The sequence below is a fragment of the Pteropus alecto genome, unplaced genomic scaffold, assembly GCF_000325575.1.
Source record: "Pteropus alecto unplaced genomic scaffold, ASM32557v1 scaffold185, whole genome shotgun sequence".
NCBI classification, from domain to species: Eukaryota; Metazoa; Chordata; class Mammalia; order Chiroptera; family Pteropodidae; genus Pteropus; species Pteropus alecto.
The window spans coordinates 7,229,787-7,238,954 of NW_006438088.1; positions in this window are offsets into that span (position 1 = coordinate 7,229,787).

The window sequence follows — 9,168 nt, forward strand, 5'->3', positions numbered from 1 at the left end:
TAGAAATACATACTAAGTTGTCACTCATGCTACCAGACACAAAGATAACAAAGATGATATATTATTATGACAACTGAATAAATCATTATGTGTTTTTCATATTAAATGGCCAAATCACATGCACATGAGGTGGTCTGTGGATAGCACTTATTTTTTGTTTTGTTTTGTCTTATGTTTCTTCAGAAAATGGCTCTGTATTTTGAATAAGTGCTCAGCGGAAGCACCAAAGTTGTTCCCCGTGAGCACTGCACACTGATATGGGTGTCGTTTACGTGGACACTTAACTCTTGTTTTACTGGATTCATGGAGATTTAGAACATCAAAATTATATTTCAAAGCTCTATAATTTGCCTGCAAGACAAATGTTAGATATGCAACCCATAAGGACGAGTTTTTTTTCCCTATCATTTATAAAGAAGCTATTAGTTTATGATTTGAAACTGTCTTTTATAATAATAAATATAGCTGGATATTGCAAGAGCTTTCTTTTTAGATCTGGATTTTAATCTCAGCTCAGGCAAATATTATATAAATGAGCTTAGACAAAGCTCAAGCTTTGTTAGCTTCAGTTTCCTCATCTACAAAAATGGTGATGGTAATACCTCTCTTGGAGGTTGTGTAGAGGATGAGGTCCTATGGTGAACTCACCCTGCCTAAAAACATGATGCCCACAGTATCAAATCAATTAACCAATAAATCAACTAATCAATAAATCAGCCATAGCTAGTAAACATTTTGAATATTACAATCTCAGCTTTAGAAATAAGTCGTCCTTTCTTTTCATAGAAGCAGAGGCTTCAGTTCATTTGACATACCGTTTGTTAAAGGATTCATAGTCTCTAAATGCCAAAAACTATTAAAAAATAAAAACATATACACATAAAAGAAGGAAGTAAGTAGCTTAGGTTGCAAACATATCTCTCACTGGCTAGATATGTGAACCATGAAAATCATTAATTTTATCCTGTCTAAAACCTTATAAGACCTATATTTTTTAAAAAAAAATCAGATGGATTTAAATAGATTTAACAGACTAATTTCTTGAAGAAATACATTGCTAATATTTTCATAACAATTTTGTGTAAAGTTTTATTTAAACTAAAATCTAATGAACCAGTTCAGGACCTAATGCAATGGATGAAACTTATTGATTTCTCTACGAAATACTTTGCTACCAAGAACTTCTTAAAGAACCACCACTTGACACCATCAGTTCGTGTTCTATCATTGGCAGGCAGAGTCCCAAAATGTACAATGTAAAAAAAAAAATCTCAAAAGACTGAGGCTATCCTAGGAGAATAGTACATTGCATGAGTTTATTATGAGCTTTTGCTGACTTTGAGTGTATATTGATATACCTACATATAAATATGAATGAACAATGCCTTTTCCTCTTGCTCTCATTCTCACTTTCTGTCAGGCAGCGAGGACTATAATTCTATAAACCAACTGTTACTTTTCTTTTATCTTGTTTATTATCTACAAGAAGGAGATGTTATTGACTCTCATATCTGTTTATTGTCTCTCATGTAAAGGCAGTGTGGTGTAGTAGAAAGAACGTGGGTTTCTGAATTAGACCAATCTGTATTTACATTCTGGTTTCTTCTATCTACTAGTTAAGGAACCTTGAAAACACACATATGCACACACAGGCGTCTTTAAGCCTTGGTTTCTGTATGTGTAAATAGGGCTGATAACTATCTCATTGTTTAAAGTCAACTTTTCTATCCTAGGAGAAGTAAAAGAACTTTTTACACGAATGTACCACTGTATAGAGGCCGACACTCACAGAGCAAAAATGAAAGCTCCAGTAAGCTTTGATGCCATATTTTCCCTTCAACACTGAGTACATAAGGAAAAGGAAAGAATTCCAGTCAGCGAGGAATGTTAAGGTTACACATCCTTACCACTCCAGGCAGGCATGGGACATACCAAACAGCAAAGAAAAACCGGGTGTTATCTTGACAGCCACTTACCATTAGAAATCTATTCTTTCCTTTCAGGCAGAATAACAGAATTTCTATCAGGAGAGCCCAGGAAGGACACAAGCAGAATGTCAGGCCAAATTAATGTCTATGCCCTCAGACTGCCCCAGAGAAAGTCCATAGGCAACCCCAACCTTACAGGTTTAATGAGACTGGGTAGAATTGGGCTCTATTGTGGCAAGGAGAGATGGTGGGGGGAGGGGGATGGGAGGCAGCCTAATATCATCTAGAGAGAGAAAGTGTTAAAGGTAAAGGATAGAGTTTGTCCAGGGTAGCCAGGAAGACGCGCCTTATGGTTTTCTAGGCAACCTCAGTCAAGCAAATCCTTAAAAATGTTAGCTAAAATCCAATCGCAAATTTTCAGTGATTCCCAAATCAAATCGTGATGTCATAGTCAAATGCCTCAGACATTTTTCTATCTAAAGCCTACAGTATTTAAATTCTTTAAGGGCTGTTTTTGCTACCCGATAAAATGTTATTACAAAGGGCTTCTCCTTGGATGAGTCTAGGCCTCAGGAAGAGGGAATTGTCCCAGAGTCCCCCAGTGAAGATCAGGGACAAATGAAATAATATATGAAAAGTGTCTGGCCCATAGGAGGCACTCAATGGTAGTTAGATTTATTTTTCCATTCTTACAAAAAAAAAGTATATATATATACGAGTGTGTGTGTGTGTGTGTGTGTGTGTGTGTGTGTGTGTGTGTGTGTGTACTGAATGTCTCCCATGTGCCAAGCATTGGACTTGACTCTGGAACTAAGCAGTAACTGAGAAAGGCAAATTCAGACCCCCATAGAATGTAAAGTTTGACTTTGAAGTATGCTTAAACTATTTCTCTCAGACATGGTCTTAGCAGTGTGATCTATAAGAATGACTACTTCACTAGGAACTAAAAAAAAAAAAAAAGAGGTTCTAGTCCTACTGTCAACTGGCTATAACTTGGGAAAAGCCATGTAATAGTAGATACTGGTTTCTATAGAAAAAAGGAACTTTGGACAGATAAGCTCTAAAGTCCCCTTTTTTTCTGAGCCTAGTTATCAAACATGTGCCCTTGGACTTGTTCGTGCCACACTGCATCCATCCAAGTTCACTAGCCCTCTCAAGGGTGCTATTTTTTTTTTTTTGCCTGATCTTATTACTACTCGCTAGGCTTAACTGGCTAATAATGGCAGAAGGGCTCTTTTGGCCCAATTTTAGCCATGTTCCTGTGGCACAGTGGTTTGTAGATCAAAGTGACTAGCAAGGCTTAAAGTGCAGCCATTGACAAACAGGTCTCAGGACACCCTCTCCAGCAGTGGACAGCTGCTCAGAAGCTGTCTACACCATGATTTAACACTGTGAACTTGTTTTGAAACAGCTCTTTTTGACACCAGATGTCCGACAATGGCTATTTTCACAGGCCTTACACAGTCCCTGCAATGCTCACGCATGTCATTTGGCTCTAATAACATGCCTCGACACCATCTCCTAGCTCAGGTTTCCTGAGAAAAGGAAGGGCCTGGGGTGAAATGCAGAGACTCTGCTGGCCTGATTGGTAAGTTTCAGCCTTATCTACATTTCCCCATGTTTCAGGGTAGTTTTGTGCACTTTGGTGATGCTGAGAACAGATTGATGCCAATAAGCCATTTGAGATAAGAACTAATTGGAAACAGAAGGTTGAAGAATGATATTGTTGGGAATGAGCAAAGGGGACAGACAAGTAATTATTCAGGCAGAATTTCTTTACACAAAAGGCAGATGGAAAAGGGAACAAAATTCCAAAGTCCGTGGCAGAAGTAAGCAGCTGCACATTTCTTTTTTGTGGAAAAGCAAACAGAGTGATTCACTGGGTTGGTAATAGGCTCCAGGAATCCCTAGGGATTCACAATGTGCTGGCAGCTCACAGCATGTAAAATTACTTCGTGGTCTCAATCTAGTTCACCTCCTCGACTAACTCTAATTGTGAGGCGTATGAGATGAGATTTAAGGAAAAGATGGAGGAGAAACAGCCTCCCGTTCACACATGAATCACAGCAGAGATGCACTGCAAAGAAGGCAGGAAGATCAACACATACACACATTCCACATTTGTAATAAGCCATAGATCGGATTTAACTGAACATTTCCATTCATAAACATAAACACTCTACAAATAGACATCGTGAAAGAGTGAAATCTTGTGAAATATTCCTCAAAATTATTAGAGTCGCTGGGTTGCAGCTAAACAAACTCTGCGATCTCAGAACTGAATTTGAAAGACAAAGGCAATAATAATTAGTAATCAGAGTGGGAAACAGAGCCTCACAACTTCCCCCCAAAGCAAACTCCATTAGCAGCAACCTGACTCAGCAGGACTAATTTAAAAGCTGTTTAACACTGTACTGTTTACAAAAAATAAATAAATAAAAGTAAAGACTCAAAAATTCTTCCTCAGTTTTTGTCTCGAGTTCAAACTATCATCTATCAATCTATCAATCAATCAATCTATCTGTCTGTTTATCTGTCTATCATCTATCATCTATCTATCTATCAGCTATCTATGTCTATATATCTATACATATGTATCTATATAGATATTCAAAGTGACTGAAGGACAAATGCCTTGGGGTAACACTTTTCAAGGACATCTCCTCCCAAAGAATGATAGATCAAAGGGAAGCTGGGCCCCCAATTAGCTGGGAACATAAAAGCAGTTCACAGACTTCACAGTGTTGAGAGAAGTTTTAGTATATAGAAAGTTATAAAGAAAAAAAAAGAAGGAAAGAAAAATAAGGTCTCATACAGGTTAATATTCATAATTTGGTAATAAGAGATAAAAAGAAAGATAGGTACAATTATTAAAGAAAACAAGAAAAGGTAATAATAGATTTTAGAATAGTATACTTCAGGATAGGATGAGGTATGAACTTTTACAATGCTTGATTGGTTTAGGGTTTTTACCAATCGAAGTTGAAGCACATCCAACTGCAATAACTTCTCTACCCTAACTCCCTCTTTCCTTCTTCCCATCAAGTGTCTAAACCCTTCCTGCATCAAGTCCAGATACCCAGAGCTCTTCAGCTGATCTGGTTCTTCTCAACCCCTTACTGTAGCTAAATCACACTCAACCGTCCAGCCTCAGACTCGAAGTCTCAAAGATGCCAACTCTGACCACCTTCCCCACCCTTAATATAGAACATCTAGATTATTCTCTGATAAAACTCACAGTTCTTTTGCATATTTCATAATGCAATTTACAATCATTTATTTCTATGTTGATTTATCTTCCCCACTACACCGTAAGCTCCCCTTAGGCAGGGACTTGTCTGTCTTGTTTACCACTATGCTATCTAGTCTCCAGCAGAGAGCCTGGCACAGAGTAAATGCTCAATAAAACTTTTGCTGAATAAATAAACATCACCCCCCAGACCTCTCATAGGTGTTGGTGGAAAATGGTCAGAAGCAATAAAACTAGACAAAAGACTGGTATTTACAAACAAAATTTCCAAGTTTAAAAAAAAAAGTAAAGGAGCATTTTTCTACTATAGCTAAAAGTGAAAATTAATAATAATAATAATAAATTATATACATTATATATAACAACAATTATATCTAGGACTTATACAGTGATTAACCATGTATCAGGCTTTGTTCTGCGAAGCTTATTTACTTTAATTCGCTTAATCTTCATGATACCCTAATGATGCAGATACTATTATATTTATTTTAGAAATGAAGACATTGAGGCATAGGAAGTTAAATAACTCTCTGAAAGTCACATTGCTATTAAATGATGGAACCTATATTAGAATGCTCCCCAGAGCAACAGAATCAATAGGAGGTACGAATAGGGTGAGATTTATTTTAAGGAATTGGCTAATGTTTTTGTTGAGGCAGGTGTGTCTGAAATCTGCAGGGCAGGTTGAGGGTCCAAGGGAGACTTGATTCTATCCTTCGTGACTGAAAGCAGTCTGCTGGCAGAATCTCCACCTTCTCCAGGGATGTCAGTGCTTTCTCCTAAGGCCTTCAACTAACTAGATAAAAGCCCACTCATCTTGCAGAGAGTAAACCAGCTTTATTCAGAATCTATTGACTTAACTATTAATCACATCTAAAAATAATACCTTCACATCCACATCTAGACCGCTGTTTGATCAAAACTGGGTACCATGACCTAGCCAAGTTAATACATAAAATTAGCTATCACAGAGCCAGAATACAAATTCAGTCTATCCCCAATATCAAAATAATTAGTGAATACACTACCCAGCCATTTAGACTGTGAAGATCCCCTTAAAGTTCATTTAGTGCACTATGACAACAGAAAAATAAAGTTTAAGAGAGAGTGTGTGTGTGTGCACGTGCGCTCATGCACACATATGTGAATAACGTATAAAATATTTTTTATACATTTTGCTTTGGTAATTTCCACAGATAAAAGTACTCCTTCATTTTACTGATATAGCTGTTAAGTATCAGGACAGCAAAAGACAAACTATAGAACTTATAATTAAGATAACATTGTTTATTATCAACTTTTAAGTGAGCTTTAAATGACAAGAAAAGAGCTCAGCACTTCAAAGCAATTCTTGCGCCACAGTATTCTAAGACAGCAAAATAACTACAGTAACAGTTATGCTTTCCGAACAGAACAGTGAATAGAAGTTCCAGTTGTGTTTCTGCCATGAGTTGGAAAGTGGCCAGCAGAGCCAACCAGGAACACTCAGGATGCCATGAGTCTCCACAGCAGCATTTCCACCAACTTCTCTTCAAGTGTAATAGCACACTTTTCATGCTCGTTCCTTAGAGTAAGGTACTGCCTCTAGAACAGGGATCTGTGACCTGTTAAGAACTGGGCCACACAGTAGGAGGTGAGCGGCGGGCAGCTAGAGAAGCTTCATCTGTATTTGTAACCACTCCCCAGCGCTAGCATCACCGCCTCAGCCCCACCTCAGATAACTTGGCATTAGATTCTCATAGGACCACTGGTCCCTGATGCCAAAAAGTTTGAGGACCGCTGCTCTAGAATATCTGGGTTAAATAAAAATATTTCACCCTGTGGTTAATATATCAGGTCATGAACATACACTCACACAAGCAAAATATAGTTGATTATTTATAAGCCACCATTGTAGAGAACCAAGTCCTGTCATGGCTCCAATCCATTCTGCTTTACTTTTCACATCTAAAAAGTAGGAATAGAATTTCCCATTATGGATGTTGACACATTATAGAATATTGGGAGAAGCAATTTCAGAAGCACACTTCTTAGAGAACAGCTTTTTCTTTAGAGCCTGGCTTTGCAGGAGATGGCCACCAGAGAGCTAGAGTAAATATTTGCAAAGATTCTTCTTTTTCTTCTTCCCTTTTGTTTGAAGAGCTGAGGATAAAGAGACCCTGAAGCCTGGCAGTGAATAGACTTCTACTCCATCCTCTGACATACCCATTTTTTTGGTATAAACCATAGTAGAGGTAATGAATTGGCAGATCCCAGAAAAATAAGACTGCAGGTCAATTCCTTCAGGGGAAGTGGATCCAAATGGAATAAGAGCTACATCATTCACCAGAAATAGATATCGGTTTATCTACATACTCAAGTTAGAGTCCAAATAGAAAAATCAAAAAATCAAAATTATAAGTATAACTATGGGTATAGTAATTGATGATTTGAAACACCAAGAGCAATGTTTACATTTCAAACATTGAGAGCTTTATTTTCCTGGCATGGGCATGAAAAAGACAAAAAGGAAATACAGTTACACAAGAAGAAACATGTTTCAGCTATGAACATTTCATAAGACAAGACAAAAAGAATCTATAGAAAAACCAGAAGGAGAGAATTGAGTGAACATGATAGGGACTTGCAGCTAGACATGATGTTAAAGGGGACAGAGCCAGGCCCTTGAAAAAAATGGTGTTGGCGGGGAATCATATTTCTTAATTTCCCCTTTGCCTATTCCCTCCAGCTCCTAATAGTAAGGAGGAAAAAATCTGACTAATCTCTTGCTGGATTCCCGCCTCCCTCACACACACACACACACACACACACACACACACACACAATAATGCCATGATAAGGCAATTCTGTGGGGTTAAACACCAGAGGCAATGCAGATAAGGTCAGAGAGGATATTAAGTATGGGACGTGATAAATATATCGGTTCATGAGAGAACATTAGAGAAGAAGAGGTAGGTTGTGAGGCTGGTTCAGAGCAAAGTTAAAAAAAAGAAAAAGCAAAGACTATTTTTCAAGAGACTGCATAAACAAGGAGAAGCAAAAGTGAAATGCTCTCCCAAATTCTAAGTGAGATGTTGGAATAAAGAGTCACTGGCCCCATCTGAACAGAAAACCGGTAAGAAAGAGATGCTTTAAGAAGAAATATCAACCATAAACTGTTTTATGAAGCACTCCCGTGCATCCGGAGCATATTGGCCTCATTTGGTGTGCAGGTGGCCATATCTTAGAGGCAAGAGAAAGGTAGAAAAGTGCAACAGGGCAGAGTCAGGAACGGGGGAAGTTTGAGGGGTCATTAACATGCACAGCAGGTGGCAACTGAGCCTGGGTGAGTTAATAGGATCCCCTAGGTAAAACGGCAGATGAAGAAGACCAAATGGGAAAGTAGAAAGGCGGGGCGGGCACTGAAATAAATGGCAAAGTAATAAAAAGAAGAATTGGATTGTACAGTGGATTAGAAAGAGGAAGTATTAAATTTAGTAGGAAAAGGAAGAGAAAGCCTGTAAAATAAAATAGGAAATTGATGAGGAAAAGAGACCCAAATGAAAAATATAACACTGAACTGATTTCACGAAAATTATGCAAGCTAAAGACAATTCAATCATCCTGGTCAGTCAAGTAGCACAAACATTAACAAGGCTAAGTTTAAAGGTTGTCTCCGTCCCCAGGCCTCCAACACTTTCACAAAGCAAACAATTCCTCTTTGCAGAGTATTTCTACTCCTGAGATGACAGTGCATGTTCTTCTTAGTCACAGAGGAGCGAGAACATATTCGAAGCTTCCCGTGGTTCTGATAGCCAGTCAGACATCTTTCTGTTCTCCAAGGGTCGGCATTTCTGTGATCATTAGCAAGTTCCAGCAACAATTTGATAGGAGGGAGTGCTTAAATATCTGAAGCCAAGAGGATGCAGGAGCTTCTTTGAAAGAATACTCCAAAGTAGAATAGCAGTTAAAGCTGGTTTCCTTGACTTTCATTTCTCGTTCCCCCTTTCT